Source organism: Perissodus microlepis, chromosome 5 (genome assembly GCF_051167445.1).
Source record: "Perissodus microlepis isolate ML-2025 ecotype Zambia chromosome 5, ASM5116744v1, whole genome shotgun sequence".
Lineage (NCBI taxonomy): Eukaryota > Metazoa > Chordata > Actinopteri > Cichliformes > Cichlidae > Perissodus > Perissodus microlepis.
In genome coordinates, this window is record NC_140465.1 from 24696325 (window position 1) to 24721761 (window position 25437).

At 38.2% G+C, this 25437-nt stretch overlaps 1 protein-coding gene across 1 annotated transcript in view; it reads left to right on the forward strand.

Moving 5' to 3' along the window:
- The first annotated feature begins 1859 nt into the window (after nucleotides 1-1859).
- raly (RALY heterogeneous nuclear ribonucleoprotein) overlaps nucleotides 1860-25437 on the forward strand; it is a 125050-nt gene continuing 101472 nt past the window's right edge. Inside the window, exon 1 of the mRNA XM_084929020.1 lies at nucleotides 1860-2007. The gene's annotated coding sequence lies outside the window, so the exon portion shown is untranslated. The remainder of the gene's footprint in view (nucleotides 2008-25437) is intronic.

Below are 25437 nucleotides of genomic sequence, written 5' to 3' on the forward strand. Positions count from 1 at the left end.
TTAATATTAATAGAATAAGGTATTTGCAAACAAACTGGATCCTTTTTACTGTTACATATCTAAAATTAACTGGGCACATATTACTGTTACCTTTAAAAGGAATCTAATTGGTTGGATGATCTTTTCTAATGTTGAAGAAATGATTCTGAATGAATAATCATAGTTCTAATATAATACACCAGTTTTAGGGTTATCATATCTGAGCCCAGGGCGTCAGTTGTGTTGATTAAATGTAGTAAATTAACGAACAATTTGTAGCAAATTAGATTCACAGCATTGTTTCAGTCTCTCAAACACATAACTGCAGTCTATTTTACTTTACATGCTTTTACATTAAAGTTTTTGAATTTATACAAACCCTTCTTTTATATTACACAATAAAGACACGATCCCAGGTACCCAGCTCTGTGGAGGATAGATTAGCAGTGTCTCACTCAAATCTATTGGCAGCCATCCTGTTCAAGCCATGTTCAGAGTGATATGAATCCAAATCAGTGATCATCAATGAATGTGGGTGAAACAGAGGATACCTCAGCTTTATAACTTTTGATGAGTCTGACTAGTCCACTCCTATCTGTTTCTTTTTGCGCTCTTGCCTTTTTGCTGTCTTCATCTAGCCCCCTCTCTCTGTTCACCCTCTCTATCCTCTTTTCTCAATCTTCATGCTGTCATCCAATAAAGAAGCACATTTACATAACTAAATTCGCTAGGAATTGGCTGCTGGCCATTGACACATAACATCTTTCTGACTTGCACTCTGAGGCTCTGCAATCAGTAAACAAACAATGAAGCCCAATTCGGCCAAACTAGAAAACTTTATTGAACTAATAAAATAAAACACACCAGCTCACTGGCTGGCAACTTGTAATATGGTAGCAGATTTATAGCTTATAAGCTAAAGTTATCTAAAAATCTCTACTGCATTACCAAATGTTTTGACGCTATTTAGAGAACAAATATACATAATCAGCTCTTTCTGTAACCAAATGCAGGGTCATTGCTGTGACCCCCCAGAACCACTTGCACTTCTGCTTGTTGATGTTTCAGGTAAAGTGTACTTTGAATAATCTCTTCATTTTCTTTTAACAGCAATAACCTTGCTGTTAAAGTCTTGTTTATTACTAAGAAGCCACATTCTTCTTGTGTGAGAGCTATGTAACATCATGACATCAAGAACAAAGAACATTTTACCTTGTTTTCGTTGTAACTTAAGCTGACAAAATAGACCATTAGAAGATGATGTCAGAAAATACTAGTAAAATACGTTATTATTGTTACTATAGTGTTTTTGAGAGGCTCTATAATGAAATTTAGGGATGCTTGAGCACCCATTAAAAAAGGTCTAAATTCGCCAATGCACTAAACCAGGGGTGTCCAGTATAAGGTGCAGAGGCTAGAGTCAGTCCATCACAGACTCCAATCTAGACCATAGATTTTTGATTTTTGACTGTGTTCATAAACTCTACATCTTTATGCAGATGAAAACCTCCCCCATGGCCATTCATAATACAGCAAAATAATTAAGTAATAGATCAACAATTACATGATATTTTTTCCCTATGTAAATGTATGATGTTGTATTTTTTTTAACAATGGGTCCACATTTTTTAAGCCTGTGTTCTGTGAATGAACAATGAATGAACTGCTTTATGATTACAGGAAAATCTGGGCAATTAGCTACCAGCAGCTATGGAGAATTAGACACATGCAGTAAATTTTCTTTCGTTTTTCCTTGTAAGTGAGTTTGTCGTGCGCTTTTTAATCCAAGTGCCAAATTACCCACAGAGCTCCCAGCAGCAGCAGCAGCTCCCCCTCCCTGCCCGTGCTCAGTGGTTTGCTCCAGTCGACACGCTGCTGCTGTTTGTCGCAGCTCCAGCGGCTGCTCTGCCACTCAGAGCTTCAGCCCGTTTACCGAGCGCACTCCGGACGTCGTCCCCGAACGCTGTCAGCTCTTCTCACCTTCTCACCGTCAGCCTCTTTCAGCGTTTTTACCTCCTACGTTGGAAGGTCAGTTCTTCCCCTCCTCTTGTCTTCATTTTTTCTTTCTTTCAGGTTTGATATCCCTTCTTTTTCTTTTTTTGTCTTCTTTTTTGTCCCCCTCATCCCCTTGTTTTTTAGCTGTTGGATTTCTCTGTTATCCTGCAAGTCTTTGCCGGAGCTCTTTACTCTCTGCTTTGTGTTGTTGTTGGAGGGAAAACCAGTCTTCTGCCCTTTCTTGTCTTTATTTTCAGTTTCTTTTTTTCGTTACGTTTTGTTCACTTTTTAAAAAAAAAAATGAAATGTGCTGTTTTTTTAATCTCTTACAGAATTTATTTGGATTTTCATGAGTTTGGCTCTTCAGTTTGCCCACCCCATCGTAATCACACATTTTTTTTTTTAATTCTTGTAAAGTCCAAAATGGATTTTTATGTATCTTATATTTGAATGCTGCGGGTGCAGCATGGCAGATGTGGGGATGCTGGTGCTGCTGATGCTGCTGATGATGGGCAGGTGTTTCATGGACCGATCAAATTCCACCGAACTGCTCGTGTCTCTGACGGGACTACTTTTGCCCGAAGAGTGATCTCAGTTCTGTGAATACGTGTTTGCAGCTGCACACAGACAGAGACACAAACAGACACTAAAGTCTGTTTTACTGTCGGTCTTCGTGAACCAGACCTGGAGCTGACAGGCTGGGTTTGTTACTCTGTCATGTCCTGTTCAGCGTTTCTGGTGTGTAATGTCAGCAGACTGGCTGTTTGTTCCTGTTTTTGCAGATATGAGCTTCAGTGCATGCTGAGAGCTTGTTTGCTCTTGTAAACCGTCACTCTGTACTTGGCTCCTTTAAGAGCTGTTTTGACATGCACACTTCATTCTCAGATCTATTAATTTGATAGCAAATCTTGTATCTAGTTTAGTTTAATATTGGTGATATATTTCAAACTTACAACAACCAGTGTAGACTTTTGGAAGCTGTCTAACCTGAATACACCAGATTTTATACTGGATTTTAAAATCAAACTTCTTTTTCTGAGCCAAAATGAAGTCAGTGAGAGTTTAAAACAAAGAAAAACATAAACATTTGCTAATATAAGAAGTAAGCGAAGGTGTAAATGTATATAAACAGTTTGATGAGACATCCATCTCCTCAGCATACACAGAAAACTTTGTATCAAGTGCTTTGTAAGTGATTAAGATTTTTTTCTGTTTCCCATTATTATAGGCAGCATTTTTTTATTCGTCTATGGTCTTGACAGTTCAGTTACTTATAAGATCAGTGAAGATTCAGGCTGCTGCAGCTGTGCTTGATTCTGCAAATGTGTTTCATCATATTGCCAGAGAGCACTTATGATAAATTTATGATTCTGGGTTAGTTTGTGTTGCTCAGTCTGTCTGTTCTTGATGAGAAATTAGATATATTTGGAATTCTAATCATTACGTTTCAATTACTGACAGATTCTCAAAAACAATTTAATAATTTGGCAGCCACAATATTTAACATTTACTCTCACGTATCTGATACTCCAAAAGCTCCACTGATTAATACTTTTGTGTATTTAAGTCTTGCAGGTGCTTTCAAGAACTGTTTGATTAAGAGTGGTTGTGGCTCAGGAGGTAGAGCGGGTCCTCTAGTTTGTATGTCAAAGTATCCTGGGGCAAGTTACTGAATCCCAAGTGGCTCCTGATGCATCCTTCAAAATGTGTGCGTAGAAAATATGCTTATATCAATGCACAGGTATGAGAACTGTGCTTGTAGTGATGACTGATGGACTATGCTGAGAATATTGTTGAAACCAGACCAAATTCTCTCTCTTTATACATTTCTGAGGTTTGCCTCTTTGCAGAGAAATCAATCAGTTTGCAGTTTGACACAAACACAAAACTCCGTATTGTCTGGAGGAGAGAGACTCATTTCTTGGTAGAGAGCTACTGCTCACCTGTTTTATAGAATTAATTCCCTGCGGGGGAAAAGTATGGGTCCTGTTTCACTTCAGCAACAGAGTTTTCAGCACGTTTCTTGGTTCTACGAGTGAAGCTTGACATCTTGTTCGTCAGGATGTAATTATTAGAGCCAATGCGTGTCAGCTTTCTTGCACATATAAAACGTTTCAAATTATTAATACGTTTAAAGAAGTTCATTTACTTTTCAAAGTCAGTGAGGCAAATGCTGTGACTTAATGTTGTTTCGCCTGCTCGGATGATTATGATAACTATCACATACTACATCATTCTAGTATGTGAGTGAGGTTAACCAGGACTCGGTACCCTCTCACTGCCATAGACGACATCATTTTCTGTTCATCCTAGAAGCGAGGAAATAAACTCCCCGGTGTGTCTCACTCACCAGCAGCAGTGGCTGTTTCGTTTTTGTTTATGTGTCACACTATGTATGATATATGGGTAGAATAGTGCTACCTTAACCCCAGCACACATATCTAATAGCAGTATAAGTGGTCACAAAATGATATCTTTGTTTAGTCCTGGTTCACTTGTCAATGTTTAGTGCTTAGGCATGAATCCTGGCAGGTGGTGTTTTCAGGTGAAAAGCTTTTATATGCAAAATGGAACTAAGGAACATATCCTGCTGAATAACAAAGCGCGTTAGGTGTTAATTGCAAGGCTTTGAAGGCATTTTTGAGCCTTACTGTGCATTCAGATTAAGAAAGGCATTGTATTTAAAATGCTTTATTGATGGGTGCATGACTGAAGCGCAAGAGAGCGGATGAATTACAATTCAAATCCGCAGGTTTTAAGGGTTCTCTAATACCCAAACAGTGTTTAATAGTTTATAATAATATGAGGTATATGTTATAAAAAGCTTGCACGTATTTGATAGGCCGGTGGAGTTTCCATGTCACTGCACTGTACAAATGTAGAACTGTTTTTCTTTTTTAAACTGTTCAGTTCTCTCTGTTTCCTCAGACATCTCTGTGCAGACCTCTGCACTTATTTGCTGAAAGGTTTTTTAGTCCGTGAATAGCCTTTAGCATTAAAAAAAGAATATCTCACCCCACAGAGTTGCATGCAAACCTTCAGATCAGTTAAAAGCAAAAAAAACAAAACAGGAGAGATGAAAGGTTCTGACAGCGACAATATTGCTCTTGAAATTAGCTCAGTGAACGCAGACTCACAGCTTAGTGACATAATAAAACCTGTCACAGTGAGAGCTACAGCACTGTGAAAATTAGATGCTCTTTCACTTTTACACAGTGTTCTTGTACAGCATGTGTTCAGACAGCTGTATTGATAGAAAAAGAGAAAAATGAAAACATGGATGAATAAATAATGATTCTGAATTATTAGAATGGTTTTGTTAATTATTCAGTACCTCTGAGCCGATGATAAATAGATGTTACTGCATTTTGGCTCCATATGTAGAAACTCATTAGTGTTTGTGGATGGTAGCATAATTAGTGATTTTTTTCCTTTCTGGGGTTTAGCTATACACACACAGTGAAATGATCCAGTATTGTTAAGCATGTATATACCAAGTTAGAGAAAAATCATTTTTATGTCACATTTTTTTGTTAAATATTGTTCCATATTTATAGCTTCTTTTTTTTGTTTTTTTTTAGAAATGTTGTGGCAAGGATCCAAGTCATATCAAAAGATCATGAATTAGCCAAATTAATTTCATTTGTATTTCTGGTAATCAATAGTAACTGAGGTTTATTTAAAAAAAAATTCATTTAAAACTATGTATTAGAAATGTTACATGCACATAAACCATGTTCTACATTGATATTTTTGCTCAACTTATCAGCACCAGTGGAAAAAAAATCTATTAGTCTTAATTACAATTTGAGTTTTTTTTTTTTTTAATTTATTCCTCTGTTTAATTACTATTGGTCAAGCTAGCATTGTCACACTAGAGGTGTATCATTTCAGTAAGGCAATAGAGTATGTTAATGCTGAATCTGTCATGGTTTTGTTCACATTGACTGTGGATAAATAACAAAGTTTGCATGTTATGCCAGTTAATATAGTGGAATACTGTGGGGACGGCACTGGGTCAGGGATCAGCTCTGAACACCTTGCCGTTTGCTGTGGTGTTGAACAGGTTGATAGATGAGGTCAGGCAGGAGTCTCTGTGGACTATGATGATGGCAATTGTATGTAGTGAGAGTAGGGAGCAGGTTCCTGGAGAGCTGGAGGCATGCTCAGGAGAGAAATGCAGTTCAGTAACGGCTGAATACTTGTGTGGAAATGAGAGAGAGGGTAGCAGTAGAGGTAGCGAGGGTGGTTGAGTTTAAATAGCTGGGGTCAACTATCAGAAGAAACATACACTGAATGAGGCAGGTGAAGAAGACAGTGCAGGGAGGTTGGAGTGGGTGGAGACAACTCTCATGTGTGATTTGTTACAGAAGGATAGCAGCAACTTCAAGGGCTGGCCTGAAAATGAATGAAAAAGCATTCAATGTGAAAATAAATACTTTCGAAATGCAATAAATTCTGGCTCTTTACAAGCAAAATATAAAGAAATGAGGGGTGGCTCAAGATGTTTGCACAGACATTCATACAGTACTGTTAAATATCTGTGGCGGGGTGTGGTTTGTGGCTCAGGAGGGGTGGAGGAGTGGGTTCAGGGTGTGGTGTCAGGCGAGGCTGACACACACCTGAGCTCCATCAGCTGATCGTGTCTCCCCTATAAAGGATGTGGTGGGACCTGAGGTGGGGTGTTTTGTGTGTGGGTGGCAGCTGGAAAGCTGCACCCGATTGATGAAAAAACCCTAAACAATAAAACGTGTAGTAGCTGTGTGTGTGGGTCCTCATTCATGTCACAGTATCTTTTGGTCCATAACTAGGATGCTGGATGTGCAGTTCCCAAGTAAGAGGAAAAGAGAAGACTGCAGAGGAGGTTAACTGATATAGGGAAGGAGGACATGCAGACACTTGGTGTAAGAGAAGAGGATGCTAGGGATAAGATGAGATGGAAGAAGATGATCTGCCTTAAGGGGACAACTGAAATGAGAAAAAGACAGTTCTCAAGCCTACACATGCATTTTTTAAGCACAAATTAATAGTACAGGATAGAAAGTTTTGCCTAGGATTAGATAAGCAGAAGAGAATGGATGGAAGGATACAAAAGGAGCCAGTCTCAAGTGTCAAGTGTCACTCTACTGGAGAAAGTACAGTTTTCACACTTAGATTGCATTCGATTTATTTTCCGGTTCCCGGAGCTGCCTTTTGGTTGATCAAAGGCACTTGGATTTCCATTTGGATTTACTGAAAGTTCACATATTATAGCAATGGCTATGATGTCAAATCAGTCATATTTGTTTCAGGAAATGATTTGTTGTTGCTTCGTGGCTTTAAATTATTGAAATGACTATAAAAGAGAGACGTACAGAAGGGTGAATGTTCACCATTTTGTCTCCAGTTCTCTGTAGCAGTAAAGCTGTGGGGTAAGTTCAGTTTTTTGGTCGAGCAGGCTACTTTTTTCTAGTGCAGATGTCACTCCAGATGTTTCTCTCAGAACTGGATCCTATGACATAAATGTGAAACGTAAAACCTGCTCTCCTTTGTTTCTTTTTACCTTCCTGTCCTCTTTGGTAATGTTGGTAATTTCCATGTAGAGATGGCAGCACATACACCAAGGTGCAGATATGTTTAAATCTAGAATCAAGGCAAGACTGAATAAAAAGTACACCAGTTTTGTTGATTGTAGTGTACACAAAACAGAATAATTTTTTGACACCTACACATTTTTCTTAATTGACCTTTTTAATGTGTTCTCAAAAACTCTTTTTGCTCTTAAAAATGATGAAGCTTTTTGTTTTGTTGTTGCAGTAATTCAGTGGATTCCGGTTTTTCCGAGAGCCATTATAGCTGCTTGCACCTGTTTGATGACACGTGAGAGAATACAAGGACTGAAGCCATCAACGTCTGTGATTGTAAAGACTGTCAGTGCTTCCCTCAAGCCTCAGCAGCTTATATTAATGCATGAAAGGGCTGGGAGTCAGAATGAGAGATGCCATTTGGATGAAAAAATGTTTCAAGAAGTGCAATATTAAAAACAGAGTTTAAAGTGGCAGCTAAAATTGGCAGGTGGACGATGTATGAATACAAAAAAAAAGTGAAGCTGGCATTAAGGAAAAAACAAGTCAAAGGAGAGAAAAATCAAATAATGCACAGGAGAGTGGAAACGATATGTGACAAAGTGGAACGTGTGGTTAGATTGAAAATATGTAATTTGTCAAGTTAATGAGTTCTAAAAGTGAGGAAAACGTAGATGTTTTTTTGCGAGCGCCTTGATATGCTGGATGGTTTAGGGACAATTTGGATTCATTAGCTTGCTCACAGACACTTTTACAAGTAATTAGCGGATGACTAGTACTATTCCCTAAACCAAAAACACCCAAAATGTAGTTCTACTAAGACCTGTTTAGTGGGAGGAAGAGAAGTAAGTTGCAAGTTTGTAATCCAGGAGGCCATAGTTAAGGTCTCATTTTGGAGTTTTCACCTTTTTCCTCTTTCTCCTTCACTTATTGATTACATTTAGAAACTAAAAAAAAATGTGGTGATGTTTAGTAAAACTTCAGTTTTGTTCTTTCACAATAGTAACACTCCATGTAGAACAATTATGCTTCCTGGGTGTGTTTATAGGTGATATCAAGGAGTGTTTTACAGGCGTTCACATGCATGGGGTAAAAGTTAAAGATCTGCCACATTAGTGCAATAAATATCAGCAAAATATCAGAGTACAGTTTTTCTATCTGACAGAATGGCAGCATGTGACACCCTAGAAATGACACCATCTGCTAACAACAAACTTCCAGTGATTTTCAACTCGTTTCCCAAAAACATCACTTAAAAAAAGAGCGCTTTTCCTACACTTGTGCTTCAGGGAAAACTTCTTCAATGTTTACTGGATAACTAGAGCAGAAAGTGAGCAGGAAGCGGGGGGAGCACGAGATGAAATACAGCATTACCAGCCTCATGCAAACAAGCCATATTAATGTTCTTCTCTGTTGCATGACCTTGACTTCAATTAGGCTTCTTTATTAAATAAATTGGCACATATTTTAACTATGCATGTGATATGATTTATCCTTTTGTTCTATGGGAGATGTTAACTCTCTTTTATAGATTGCACAGAGCTGAAACACATTCAACATTAAACACATACACTGACCCACTGAAGCTTACTTAGACACATCACATGCAAACAGACACCCACTCACACAGGTCTATCCTTCTCTCCCCTGGAGACACTCACACCTGCATGCAGACCGGATACACACTAGCACACTTAGCCAGCGGGCAGATAATGGTAGTGTGGCACGCAAATCTTTCTTTCTCGCTGAGATAAGTAAACCTGGGTAATGCGATGCATTCTGTGATATTCTACTGAGAACTGTTTTTTTGTCCATTAAATGAGCTAGAATATTCGGCCTGTGGGCTTTTGACCTCATTCATTAATAGCTGTCAAGCTTTATTTTGGCAAATAGATTGTCTAAATATTTATATACATTTCCACTTTTGCTTTTTGAGTTAATTGTTAAAAATGAGATTATAATGTTGCTGTAGTGTAGTGGTAGTGGCAGCCATCCACTGTGGCGAAGCAGTAAGAATGGGATTATACTTGCACAGTTTGCATGTCACACGCTCAGATTGTGTTAGATTTCCTAGATTTTAGGTCACTTATTTTTGGTATAGTTTAAAAAACAGTTTGTAGAAACATAATCCAGTTAATTCATATGTCTAACACAGCTATCATTTATGATAATACTCTTGTGAAAGGGGGCTGTTCTGAAAACTCTGATGCGCTTCGCTGCAAGTTTGTTGTCAGCTACTCAGAAAGAAATATGTCGTGCCCGAAACGACCGTGTTCACAAATTCCTGTTTTATAATGCAGTTCTTTTTTGTTTGTTTGTTTGTGTCTCTTGTGTTTGATTTTCTGACAGTGGAGCTCATGAATATGCCTGTATGGTACACTGACTGGTGATGTTCTTGGCTGGCTGGTTGTTTACTGAATAGTCAACTGAGAGACTGCTTTCTCTCCTCTGTTTGCCGTCTTTGTAATCATCTTCCTTCTCTCTCGACTCGCTGGCTTTGCCAAAACTTTCAGCTTTAATGCTATTAATGCTCTGTAGCTTTGCTCTATGTACAGATACTGTGTGTGTGTGTGTGTGTGCGTGCGGTCAGGAGTCAAGAGGAGTCCTGACATTTAAGAACTCAGCCACCTTCGTGACTCAGCAGAAACAGATGGAGAGCTTTCTTCCTCCTTCTCCTCCTCTCCATCATCTGCTTATTTCCTCTTTTATCTCTCATCCCCTTCTCACTCTGTGTACTCTTCTCCATCTGTGCTGTCTCATTTGTCACATATTTCACCAGTTTTCTTTAAGTTGAAAACTTCTGATAAGTGCAAATCCTAAATTTTGACGTTCTGACTCTATGAATTTTACTCATCCAGTGGGAATGGTCTTGGTAGTTTTTAGCTTGCATGTAAGGGCTGAATGACACATTGACTGCGAACAGGCCATTGTTCCACCAACAGAACTGCTTAGTGAAAAGCAAGATTTATATGAAAGTGATGTAAATGTCAATGGCCTCATAGTTCTATAGCCACTGCATTGTACAGTTTTCCTTTATAATGGAGAGTTAAACCAGCAAACGTGTCTACTAAAGCTATAGCTAAGTAAGTAGATGAGGTAATTTACTATAACACATAATACACAAAGTAGAATAAAAACACATATTATTTTACAATAGGGCACGCAAGACTTAAGTACAGCATTTAGACTAAATCAACTGAGTGGTTGATGAGACAGAGACTGAAATGTTAGCATGGTTGCCAAGTAGCCTGTTAACCTAATAACAAAATCTAACTTTAGCATTATAACATCTTGATCATTTATAACATTTACTGCTGTAAACATTTTAGCTGTGGGACATAGTATGCGATGACTATGCGAGTTGTCTCATTTTGTTTTCCTTCACTGAACATAAAGTACAATAATTATAGTAGCACACACTCATTGTCAGCTGATTTAGGTTTGCCTGAACTCACATTTATTTCCTTATTGAGCTTTTAATTAAACTACCATATAACCACTAAACTAAATATTTACTTGCCACAAAAGCACAAAAATGGAAATACAGTGCGCTTTTTTTCTATATCAGGAAAGATATACACATACAACATTTATTCTCTGACTCTTATGTGATGCTGGATGTAGAGAGGAATGACTAGGACAAACGCTGTGTAGTTTAACTTGTAAAGTGAAATGGAAAACAAGCTTGAACTAGAGCTGTCCAGTGAAGCAGATGATGGGAAAAGGAAAACAAAGAAGAGTGACAAGAGAAAAGGAGGGACAAAAAAGAAAATGATTACATTCAAAAAAGAGAGAGAAGATGTGGGAAATGGAAGGAAAGACGAGACAAAGGCAGAGCAAAGGAGAGTAGGAGAGATCAAAAGAGATACTAAGAAGAGAAAAAAAAACAAAGAATGTAGTGGAAGGTAGATGAAAACTTGATAAAAGGCATAAAAAAGGAGGAGGAAAGAGTAAGCCTAATACTGAGTATGAGAACTCTCTGTGTACTTTCTGTGTATGTACGTCTAATGACTGATAAAGTGAGGTTGGTGTTGAATTATAGATGCATTTGAGATCAAATTTTTATGAAAATGTTACTAAGCCATTCAAAGATTAGCCAAACAACCTAAAACATGACCTGAAAGATAAGAGGGGTGAGGCGAGATAAAAATGAGAGGTGGAAGAAATAATTGATAGTGGTAAAATAAAGAGATCGAGACGTATGGAGGTGATAACAGAAATGCTTTAGCTGAGAACAAAAACAGATGAACAAACAAAAAATCCAAACACTTCTTTACTTTACTCTGGGTTGCACAAGTTTCCAGCTTTCTGCAGTCTGATGATTCTTAATGGCATTAGGAGTATATCTCGCAGACACAGTTGCATTTCAATAGCACGAGAAAGAAAGATGGGCGAGCCAAGAAAGACTTGGAAGTGTTGTTAACGAGTCTGTTAAAAAGCATGTGTCAGAAGAAACACTGATTGGTTCAGGCTCATTTCCCAGTAGCTGTGGAACTGCAGCGGAGGACACAAATGCTCAGCTTAATTTCTTTCTGTGTTTTGACCTTATACAGTTAAACTGATAAGCAGCTAATTATTATGACCCTTGTCCAACACCCTGACTCCCAGCGCAGGCAGAATCCTGGAATAAATGGGGAATTTTGTGTGTATTTACGTGTGTATAGTCTAATTACACTCCCCAGGCATTATAGGTTATTTGCATTAATAACATCACTGTTGCTAATTTCCATTTAACAGACTCATTATCTGTTTAGCATGGTCTCTTTTATTGTTTCAAACTAATTTGCTGAAAACACTGCTGTTCCAAACAAAGCACTAACAATGAACACGGTGACAGTGAAATATATGTTATATTTCAACAAAAATATGTGAAGTAATAAAATATGCGGTCTCACCAAAACAAGATCATCTAATGTGCTTTTCCGTGTCTTTCTTTTCCAGTTTGCCGGCTGGTGTTAAAATAAAAATTACATTTAGCAATGGAACATGGATTTATACAAAATATAATACAGTTACCATTTAGCCTCAGGAAACAGTTTGAGCATGATAGAAGGAAAAAACCTGTGCTTTCCGTTGATGTTTTACTCTATTACTCAGACACATACAATTTTAATGTTAATTTTCTTATAATTTATAGAGTGCAGAGAGCAGAGCAGAATGCTCTATGCTTCTGCTGCTACTTAATGTGCTGTGTACATTAAGTCGTGGCGGACATCCAATCAAACATTCATTTGCATGGAGCAAGTACAGTGTGAACTGAAGAGGATCAAGTGGAGAAACCTTGGGGGAAGCTGGAGGACATGGGAGCTGTTGGAGGAGATATGGTTATTGATGCTGATAACCTAATAAAATATTCCAGCGCACAAGCCTTTTCACAGAATAAAATAAAGTTCATGAAAACACTTTGAACACCAGTTGTTTCCACCAGTGGGGCTCTTCCGCTCATAGTGCTCCACCAATGGAAAGTTTCCACCTACAGTGAGGATATTCTACCAGTGAAACTCCACCGGTAGCAGGAATTTCCAAAACCTGGGCAAATGCAGGATCCCAAATTAAATCAGCCAATTCCAGCCAACGTCAATCTAAATCAGTTTAACACACAACAGCATCAAATGCATCTGCAAAGGCAAATTAGTAAAATCCAAGTCAGGGTATTTGGTGGCTTTTAAATCCAAACAGCTTTTATTTGTTTGTTTAATATTGTGGGTGTCCTGGTAGTGACTAGTCATGGCGTAATTCATATTAATTGTGTTTATATTTTTGTTATGCTAACCTATCCTGCAAATGTCTTTTTATCTACCAGTGTAAAATAACGTTATTCCACTCACAGGATCCTCTAGTCTGTGGGCTCAACCATGTTAGCTGGGAGTCTGGGAGTTGAAAATGCCTCAGACCAGTTTATCCTGTAGAGTCCCATGAACCTGATTAATGGTGATTTAGGGGAGATCTGGCTCATTATATCGCCACTCTCAATTTCCCCAATTCCATTTAGTTTATTTCTTTCATTTCTCCACCTCTGGACTGTATGTTATAAAATAATCTAAAGAATATTTTGTTGGTTTGAGGACATTTCATTGTAGTAAGGTTTGTCCCAGTGTTTGGTTCTAGTGAACGGTTTCTGTAGGGTAGTCTTTCTCTATCAGTGATCATCATTACAAATGTGATGTGGATAGTTTGGTGTATTATAGACATCATTAGTACAGTTGTAGCCGCTAATTAAATAAAAATACACAAACCAGAAGACAGACTCATTTGAATAATCCTAACTTGGTGATTTAACGAGCTGCCCATTCTAAAGGTTTTATCAAACCATTTTTTTTAAAATGTCATTTTTGTCATAGTTCAGAAAGGCAGCATCATGTTTTTTTTTTAATGAGTATTTCTAAGTTAGTACTTGTTACTTGTGAGGGTAAGAATATTGTGCAGAGAATTATACTATTGTTAGCCTGTGCACTAAGTGACACCAGCCACCAACAGGCCTCACACCCACACAGTTTGACTGACAGCTGCTCCCTGCAAAATGGGGAGAAGCGATACAGAGAAAAAATGGATTTCTAGATATTTCTTTGACCTTTAGTTCATGCTAACTAACTAAGAGAGGTGTGATTGTTAATGATGATAATTATCAGCCAGCTTCATCATTTGTATTTTTTTTCAGTGGCTGTCTGCACTTCTTTGCTTGGCTGCTTTAGAGATGCATCTTGTTCCATAAAGTATTGCCCTGTCATTCCCAGCAGCTCAGCTGCTGCCAACTGCTTTGGCTCCCATTACCTCCATCCATCATTCACTCATCCATCCTAAAACCTCGTCCTCTCATCCAGCCACCAACCACAGTCTATAGAAACCAATAGAGTTTATGTGCGCCTATGAGGTTAGTCACACTGATGTGAGTGTCTGTGTATTATTTATCCACATCTGCCTGAAACATTTAGTCCAACTGCAATAACACTAACGATATATCAGATTTTACTGTGTCACTTTATCCTGAAAAGAAAGACTGTTGGCACTATTACTGGTACAAACCCAGCTGGAGGTTTTCTGAATGTAACTTTTCTGTTGTAATTTAAAACAAATATAACACTAATATACTTGGGGAATGTCCCATTTGAACATGATAAAAGCTAAAGAAGTAATGTGTTATTAACATGCTTGGTTCATAATTCAGCAATGGCTAGAGGAACCACTCGTAATTTATTCCCCTGTGTGGGGAGATAATTGATTCCGATGAAATTGACTGCTGCACCACGTAGAGATAATTTGATCGAAAGTACACTCTTTTATTTTGTGTGTTTGGTTAAATAATTCACAACATCAAACGTCATCTGCATCACTTAATCATTGTTAATGGAAAAAGAGATCATTTGTTTTTGCGCATAAACTCTCATCAGCACATTCAGTATGTAACAGCAGTCGGGTGGCTGCCAATGTTGTGCAAGTTCACAATTTGCAAGAATTCGCTCAAACCTCATGCCGTAAAGATTAAAGTCAACTAGCTCACAATCGTCATTCATAATTCAGAGATCAGTACTGAGTTCACAGTCCCAAAATTGAGCTGGTTCACTTTAATGTTCGCATATTCCTTCTATATGACCTGCTCTGTGCCAGCACAGCCTGGAATGATTGAGATTACTACTGTGGAGTCACAGATTCATGTTTTTTAATGAAGTAGGACAAATCAAAATGGATCTACAAGTTGTCTGTTGTCTTAACTTTTGCTAATGATTTTTTGTATGTTACAAGACCCAGCAAACACAATTTGCATTACAATGTGAGGTTTTTTCATGTCAGAAGTCTTCAATTATGCATGTATGTTCATATGACCCCTAGCTAACATTTCTCAAGTGCTAATGGTATGAAAGCAGTTATCTATTCTCCTGTTTAAGAAGCCGATTACTCAGTATAACAAAATTTGTCACTGGCCTTATAAGTGCATTAAATACTGACATATATAGCATGTAATAACTGGTGTAAATGTCTATTTTGGATTTATTTTATTTATTAAATATGAAGACATTTTTGCATTCAAACGTCAAACTGGCATGATTTTTTTAAACCACTTAGGTAGTTTAGTTGCCTCTGAGCCTGCTGTGAGGAGAATAAATGTTTTTCATGAAATTAGACAAATACCCCAGGGGTATGATGGTACTACATTCCTCAGATAATAAATTAACTGAAGAAGTATAAAGTTTTAAAAAGATTGCCCTTCCAATCCCCATGGTGGAAATTTGCTGGTCAGCAAAACTTATGAGTAGTTCCCCCCTCTCTCTAAATATATATTTTCTCTGTGAAGGAATGAGTTATCCTTTTCCCCGAGGAGGCTGAGTGGACCACCATCCACCAAAGGTTTTTTAGTAGCAGCTTTGATGGATACAGTGAGGAGGCAGTAAAGTAGGAAAGAGTGCAAAGATAGAGGTGGAGTTTTTGTAATTAACTGTAAACTTCCATCTCACAGTGATGTCCCACAATCTTAATAAGTCTTAATAAATAGTCATTTATTAAGATGTGTGTGCTTAATGGGCAAAATTAATGAATGAATCGGTGAATTTGCTAAAACTGTCTATTTTAGAAGTGATTGGGCAACTCTGTATATGGCAAGAATTCTCATCAAAAAAGGATAAAGGCAATTATGCTTACTCTCTTTGGAGGGGGTTTCCAGTAAGTAACGCACTTCCATTAAGGAACAGCATTACTTACTACACTTCTTGATGGGTTCATTCTTCAGAGCCTCCCTGTCTGGAAAATACCATTGCCTGTTAAAACCAACACCACCAGTTTGTTTTCCCGTGGCCTTCCAGTTCCCACAAAATACCAGCGTACCCGCACTGCTTACACATTTTTATTTGTATTCTTAGTATTACTTCAGTGACTATACAATCAGCTTTATTTATTTACTGCATTAGTTATTGTGTAATGGTTATTAGTCAGACAACAGCGAGTCTTAAGATTATTTTGTTTTCAATAATTCTGACTGCCAAAATATTAAATTTAATCAGCTGTGTTTCTGGGTAAGAACTGCAGGGATGTGCCAACAATTCTCTCCCCTCTGTTTCCGCATTATCTTCAAACAGATGCCATCTCCCTCCAGCCTGTCTCCATGCTCCATTTGCCTCTGTACATTTATGAAGCAGATTCATAAAGCTCTGGAACAAGTGCAAGATTTTTTGCTTCAGCTGAAATACTTTCAACTCTGGTAAATTTGCAAATATTGTGACTTTCCATGCTTCTAATAAAATTAGTTTGACATCTGTCTGACCACGCAATGTGACCAAATAAGTCAAAATAAATTCCTTCACACTTCCTGACCAGTGCTCACTGAAATAAACTCCCCAGTCTAAATTCATCAAAGCTTTCCATCTATGTAACAGTATGCAGTACAAAATTTAGAAGACATTCTAGCTGTTGAGTGTTTGACCTTACTTTAATTATTCTCTTCTACTTTTCTTAATCAAAGACCATAAAAAGTGAACATAATCCGAATCCAGAAATAGAAAGGGCGTTGGGAAGAAAGTTTCCGGAAAGTGCTCTTCATTCAGACCGAATCCTTTGTCCGTTTGCTTTGTCAGTTTGAATTAAAGAGTTTTAAAAAGTCCTGCAATTAAACCCAAATATTTTTTGCCTTGGTTTCCAATATCCTCACTTTCAGCGAAGGAACAAATGAATGAATGCAGCAAAAATGTAATGAAATCATGAGAAATTAAATGATTTCAATTTTATATTACCACCACATAAAAAAATAAAAGGGTAAATAAAGGGAAGAAGGAACAGAAGGGAAAAAGATCTTGTATCAAATTCAATTTGGAAAGTGAAGGAATGAAAACTGGGAAGCAGTTCCAGAATGTCTATAATTATAGAATTAGTATTATGATCCAGGTGTTTCCCTCCTTTAACAAATGTATAGTAAACTAATAAATGCATATATTTCAAATTATTTGAATCTAGTACATAAAATGTTAAAAAAGTTAAGGTTCCATTAAAAAAAAAGAAAATAACTCAAAAAAGGTGCGCAAATTAAGAAGTAAAATAAGGACTTATTTTACCTCTAAGATAGATGGCTCGATCACAGCAGCACAAGAACAAGTCCTAAACAACAGATTCATTCAGACAGGAGGCTATCACACCTTTAGGCTGTGCAGAGGTGCCCCAGAGGCAGTCCAAAACCCAGTAGAACGAGCAGGATGTAAGATGCAAGCAGGCACAGTGTACTCTAACTGGGATAATGGGCCTAGTGTAAGATTAAATGACCCCAACTCCCAATGGGAGACAAGCTCGAAAGTGGTTGAGAGCAGCAGGACTAAGATCCTGGGGGACTTTAAATTCCAGACAGACGAGCAGCTGCTGGGTAACCAGACATCGTGGTGGTTGACAAAGAGCAGAAGGCAGCAGTTGTGGCAGTCCCAGATGATAGTAATATCATAAGGAAGGATGATGAGGAAAACTGAGAAGTACCAGGGGCTAAAGAAACTATTGGAGCAGATGTGTAGGGTGAAGTGTAAAGTGGTCCCAGTAATAATAACAGCATAAGGGGTTGTAACCCCCAAATTGAGAGATTCCAGACACAAAAAAGGAGTTCTCTGTCCTGACGAGTACAGTTGTAGGAACAGCTAGCATACTGGATAGAACCTTTATACAGTCCATATCTCCATTTTGGATGTGTTTGGGGGTTTTATTGTTTTAATGGGCAGCTGGGGCTGAGGTGATAAGCAAGTTGTGAAAACTGAATCTTAAATAGTTTGATACCTGGCTCCTCCAGTCCATAAGTCAAAATGTTCTTGGGTAAGATACTGAACCAGAGATTGCCCCAGTGCATCTGTGAGTGTGGACACGATGTGTAAAAAGCTCCTAAAGACAGCGATTAAACCATGAATGTGTATGAACGGCTAAATCTTCAGTAAGAGAAGAAAATGCTATATAAATACCAGTTCATTTACCATTGTTAAACATAGTACATGATGAGATTTAAAATGAACATAAAAGTGCTTAAAATGGGTTTCTGTGTAATACGAGAGGGGTTTAAATACTTTTAAATGTGTAACACATTTTGTTAGAAGCATACTGAGGTCTTAAAATTTGGGCTGAAAGGCAGCAGCTCATGTCCATTGACTCCTACTAAAGACTAATTTAGAGATGGGTGCTAGGCAATCTCAGCCTATGACGCATCCCACTGCACACTCTGGCAACAAATTAAAAGGGAATGCATTAGCTTATAATCACCTGCTAAGTCTAGAGAGGTTTTTAATGTTTTATTCATCGATGAGTCATAAAATTGATACTGTTTAAAATAAAACGCTGAGGTTAGTCTAGGTACCTGAGCTACGTATACATGTGGGTGAACTGTAGTCTATGTGTGCGAGCCTCAAGTACACAGGCCAAAGAATACATTTAGTTTATCTCTGGATACTACATGCTTAGGACATGTGAACGTGCACATTTCATCAACTGGAGAAAGCACTGAGCATACATGAAGACAGGATAGTTTGAACTTTGAGATGATCAAATATAAAGCACCAAGCTTTTAATTTGAATCTTGTCTGCACTGGATTTTGGCTGCCATGATTTATGTATTCACTGTTACCCACACAAAGACTTTACTTGGGCAAGCTGCCCAGGTATATTGGTGGATGCCGGAGGATATTTTGCGATTTTTTTTGTCATCTGTTCAAGACAGCATGATCAATTTGCTCTTGGACAGTTGTTTTGAAGAAAGGAAACAAGGAAAGTAAGAATTAGTCGTCTAAATGAGTTTGCTTAGTTTAGCTGCACCAGCAGGTGTTTTCTTGCAGGTGTGTGCATGCCTCTGATGTGTGCACTTGCATATCTGTGTGCTGTGCCATGCCTCAAGTGCTGAATTATAGTTCAATCTGGTTCTGCAGCGTCCTGCATTGAAAAGGGCCTCACAAATCATAGACTACATCCACACACACACACACACACACACACACACACACACATGGGGAGGATGGTAATGTAGGACCAGGATTTATGTGGCACCATTTATGTACAATAATGTGAATCAAGCTCAGACTCTTGTTTTGCCTATTTTCAACAAAGAACTTCAGACTCAAATAGAGGGGCTAAATGGGTTTTCTGATCTGTGCAGTTGATGATGATTTGCATTTTCTAAATTTGTGTGTTACAGTCAGGAGTGCTGTGGACATGCCACCACCACTGTTAGCGTATCACAGGGTGGAGTTTGCTCATTCATTTCATTGTGCTCACAGTGTTGGTTTACTTTGTAACACAACACAACAACACGTGGCAAAGCACATGTCAATCTAAAATGTGGCACATTTCTGTTTATGGTAATTGAATGAGTGCATTCTTGTTCTGTTTCTGGTCTTAACCTTACATCAGTGTTAACATATATCCAAATCTATCTAATACTTTGGTAGATTAAGTTGACTATTTCTGTAATGACAATGTATAATCAATATATGCTGTCAAAGTCTTACTCTATAATTGAAATGCCTCTTTTTTTGTATCGTCGATATCAGGTTGAAATTTAACCTGAAAGTATTCTTTTTAATGTAATAACTTTTATCCAGGGTCCCATCATAAAAATCAGACTGACTGAAGAAACTTAGCAGCACAGTGGTACAAAGAATATTAAGGGTTGTTAATTTTTGGAGCTTCACATGCTGTTATAAAAACGTGTAATACTGTGTAACAGAACTTCTATGGCACCTATAGTGGACACTTCACTGAATTACCATTTGCTGAACGTTTGCTGAATGACCATTTCCTTGAAATGGTCATTCAGCAAAGTAAATGACCATTTCCTTTAACTGCATTCGTTCAGATTTACGATGTTTCTCAGTGGAAAAGGGAGGTCTGACTTTATTGGCCCCTAACCAGTCGCTAATGATGAATCCTTCATGTCATTTTCAGTTGACAAAGACTCAATGAGAGTGGTTGCTTGGAGCATTTAACATAATATTGTTCACTCTGATCAAAGAAGTATGCAAATCAAGACTTTCAGAAAGCCAACTTATCAGCATGCGGAGGTGTTTCTGTCTTATATTTAACCCCATTTTCAGGATACTTTGTAAGTTATTAAATTGTAAGCATAGCTGGGCATCGGTGTAAAAAATATCTCTGTATTTTTAATCCTGAATGCTCTGATTGGTTTTTACAGCCAGAAGATGCTGCTGTCATATTCATGACACCCACCCCATTTGGATGTTATTCTTTTGACAGAAGAGTGGATATAAACCTTGAAGGAAATTATGTGCAACACAATATTTACCTTTATATCATGGGTTACACTGAACATTGAAGCCTCTAGAGGCCTTTAGGAGGGATTTAGAATTTGAGTCTTTGAGTATGCTTAGAGCCAGTGAAATAAAATGTTTCATGCTGAATGAAATTTGTCTTCAGTGTAATGTGTCAGTTTGAGCGTGGAGCAGTATGAATGTAAATTTGGTTCAAAGGATCAAACAACATGTATAAAAGATTTCAAATGCTAAGGCCATGGGGATGCTGTGTGTTTAATGTGCAAAATGAGTTTGAAATGCATGAGCTTGTGTAAATTTGTACATTTGTAAATTGCTCAAATACAGCTTGACACGTCCTTTTTATGCTGTTCTGTGTGTGGAACTTTCTATACTTGAGAAAATGAGCTCATTTTTCATGCTCAGCATGGTATGTGCAACTTAAGTTGCAGTACCAGCAGGGGGAGACAATATATATTTATATATTTATATATTTATATATTCAATATATTTAAAGCCAAGAAATCACTAGTGACCAAGGAAGGTATGAAGTGGATTGCAGGGTTCTTCTATGCCAGAAACAATTTAGCTAGGTGGCTAATATGTATTTACATGGAAATGTGTTAGTAATGTCTGTTTAAACACTTTCCTATGATTATTTTTAAGTTGGCTTGTAATTAAATTATCTCTGTCTGTCTGCTGGTACTGCGATTTACTGCGACTTAGTGTAACTTCTCCATGCGTGTACATTTCATGAATTAGAGCGTGAAATGGACACAATGGACCGGTGTGTCTGATACACGCTTTGCCTTGACACTGGGTAGGTATGCGTGCTTGTAGTAAAGACTTTTAACAGTGAATCTGTATCATTGTTGTTTAACCCCAAAATAGAAAAAAAAAAGTGTACGGTGTATAATTTTTATTTTAGAAACGTGAACTATTTTATTTTAACATCCACAGTTTTGTATAATTTTAATGATTTAGACTTAACATTACAACCTATTGATTAGAGTAGCCATATCTGTCTTCATGCTTCAGAATTTTGCATCATTTTTCTGTCCTGGTGTAGACACAATTGTTTGTTCAAGTCTGAAAGTCAACCTGTGTGCTGTACAGCTACAGCGATTGCAACCACCGGGCCTCCCTTTTGTTTTTTAACCAGAAGAGCGTAAGGAGAACAGTAATTTGTATCCAGCATTTCTCTCGCCTTTAGTACTGAAGAAGAATGTTTATCCCCTCTCCTAACAAAGTTAGATTGTGTTTAATATAACCAGATATGAAACCTCAATCCTTGTTGTGACATTTCAGTTTAAGCCTGTGTAGTACACAGTGCAGCACAAAGAAAAGGCGATGCTCTTTGATTAAAACTGTGACATTCTGGGAGGAAAACTGAAGACAAGGCTGTCAAAATTAAAAACGAGCGAACATACAAAGTGCGCTCTTCCTTTAACTTTAAAGCACTTATTGCATGAATAGTTAATATGGCATCAACACAATCCTTTCATTATGGACACACATGACCAAAACTGCCTTTTAATGAAGAAAGTTCCACAAATTGTTACATTAGCTTTGCTGTGAATGTTACTTTTTGGTGGGGCTAAGAAATCACCCAGACACTGCTTAAAGGAAAGGATAACAATATTCTTTACTTGTCTCAGTGTCAGCAAATCCAATAAGACTAAAACCAACAGTGTGATTATTTCAGCACTGCATTGTCTGTTGCACTCAGCTCCAAGGCCTCTCTGAACTAGTGATTAGAAAATGACATCAAGTGAGTGAATGATTGCGTGAAGCTAATGATTGGATATGATGTTAACGTAGCAGAAAGTAAACTGTGGAGTCATTCCACGTATTTATTCCAACTAAATTTCCATATTAAAATGTAGGCCTTTGTAAAATGAGAAAGCACAGACTCTAATAGGAATGGATCAGCCTCACAACACTACCAGATCCCTCTGCAACATTTCACTTTGCAGCACTTCACAAGTACTTGGTTGTGCTGAGAAGTTGAACTACGGCACCAATACTGAGTTTGAGAAGCAATTAATATATAACATATAAACGTAAATTGTCAACTTGTTTTTGCACCTTATCTTAAATCCTTTATTTACTTATAAATGCTTATCTGTTAAAATAATCACATCACTGTACAGTCGATTGCTGAGGTCTTCAAATATTTACTGACTCTGCCTGAAGGGCAAATCCACAGATCCAAAGCAAGAAATTAAATTATACACATGAACACAAAACTGCACTTCCTGTGTGGCACTGTTGGCATCTAGTTCTGCAACTCATTAACAAGATTCGATTAGAACGAGCAAAAGGTCAAAACAGGGAACAGACGGTCCTGATGTTTTGAATGTGACACAAATCATGTCAAATGTTGTTCTGAAGAATTTGAATTAATAGGCTTTGTCACTCAGAAATAGAGATTGATGTGAAAACAAAGGAAACAAAGGGTACAGTTCTGCGAGAGCGAATGAGAAGGTGAGTGTGCCTGTGTGGTTATACTAATAAATGACAGCTACTTGTCAATTTCAGAGTGGCACATCTTCTTTGGTCGTACTGAGAGTTTCGTTTCGGAAACAAAAATAGGCAATCGAGGGCTTTAGATTTATTAGTTGTACTCCAATAGATATATTATTTTCTATACTTAGTTGCTAAATGTATTAATATTGTTTCTGACATAAAATGCCTCATAACAATTTGTGTAATTTACAGATAAAAATTTAAATACCTACACTGAATGTTTTTGTCACGGGTTGCCGGGGCAAGCCGTGTGAATTATTAAAGGACCCAAAATGCAGGTGGTTTCTGAGGTGAGCGAGCTTTTATTGTGACGATGATGTACAACACAAAAGAAAGGGTGGCGAGAAACAGAACTGAAAACACTCTGAACTGGGAAAACTAAAACTTAAACTACAAAACTAGAACACGAATGAGAGTACCTTGCAGGGAGAATGTCCAGGAAGACGGAGGAAAATACACAGAATGACAGAGGGGAATAACACAGACAAACCAACAACTACTAAGACAGAAGACACGACTTAAATACACTCAGAGAAACACAGGGAGATTACACACAGGTGGGGGACAAAGCTGGGAGTGATTAACGTGACGAGACCAGGGAGGCAAACTGAAAACACTCACATAAGACGCAGACCTTCACAATAAAACAGGAAACACATACATGTAATGACACAACACACAAACTAACACAGATAGGGGGACACAGAACATAGGAACATGAAACGTGAAAAAAAGGAGAGTACAGAAACCCATAATAATAATAAACGTAACCATAAACACGGAGCCACAGACTCCGGACCATGACAGTTTTATTACAATGCATTTCCACTTTTGGTCTCACTTGCAAAAATACCCTTAACAGAGGTCTGTGAAGGTTCTCAGTCATCTTCACAGACCCTCACAGGTAATCTAAGGAGCTTGGAAGGAAAAGCGACTGGTCAAAAGAAGACCAGTCGCTTTTCTTTCCAAGCTCCTTAGATTACCCTTAACAGAGCGTTGGCCAAGAAACTTAAAGCTTCAATAGGCATAAATCTAAATTGGAGGGGGGTGCAGACTGAGGCAGACCTCCTCCTTTAGCTCTCTCCTCTCAGTTCTAAGCTTCTTGTGCGACCCAGTACTTGTGTTTCAGACTCAAAGAAATTTTCTTCTTTGATTAATGTTGTTCATGGTTTTAGTTTTCATTAGTTCTCAGTGATCTTTGTTCTCCCTCCCTTAGTGTTTATCTCAGCCTGTGTTTAGTCTCCTTCTCCGTGTGTTCTTTGGGCTGTTCCTGTGTTCCTCGTTTCTTGTCGAGTCACCCTTGTCTCTGTGTTCGTTCATCTCTTGTGTCTCCCCAGTCAGTCGTGTCTCCCTTCAAGTCCACGTCTCCATGCCTATCTCCTGTTTCCTGTTTTATTTTGATTGTTCCTTGTCCTGTGACCAGTGTATTCAGTTTTGCTTCCTCCCTGGCTCATTATGTTACGTTATTTGGCCATGAGTAAGTTTGCTAAGAATGATGGAGCTAATAGAAGCAGTCAACAGAAAAAAATGAATAGTGCTGTTTTAACAGCATCCTCTTTCATCTGCGAGCAAATGCACCCTCCTCAGACTGAGCCCAAATGCTTGTTGATGGAGCTGCAGAAGCTGGTGATAGCATAGCATACTCAGCCGGATGGTGGACACGTTCATGCTCATGTAAGTTAGTCGTGTTTGAGTACTTTGCTCGCACTATATGTGTGCACAAGTGGCACACCGCTTTGGCTACATACTTAGGTTTATCTCTTTCATCCCAACTTTATATTTTTTTAGCGCTGTCAGCCTTAACGCGCTGTCATCATGACTAACGTGATTAACAATTAACCCGTCTGGAGCATAGACAGAGTCAAAAGTTTGTTCATTCTGCGCTCCAGATGGGTTGAGCGCGTTAAAATTTTTAATCATGATTACCGCGTTATCGCTGACAGCCCTAATATTTTTGGGAAATTAGTTCGTCCATGGCACGGTGGCACGGTGGTTAGCACTGTTGCCGCACAGCAAGAAGGTCCTGAGTTCAATTCCAACATCAGGCTGGGGACTTTCTGTGTGGAGTTTGCATGTTCTCCCCGTGTTTGCGTGGGTTCCCTCCGGGTACTCCGGCTTCCTCCCACCGTCCAAAGACATGCAGCTTGTGGGGATAGGTTAAT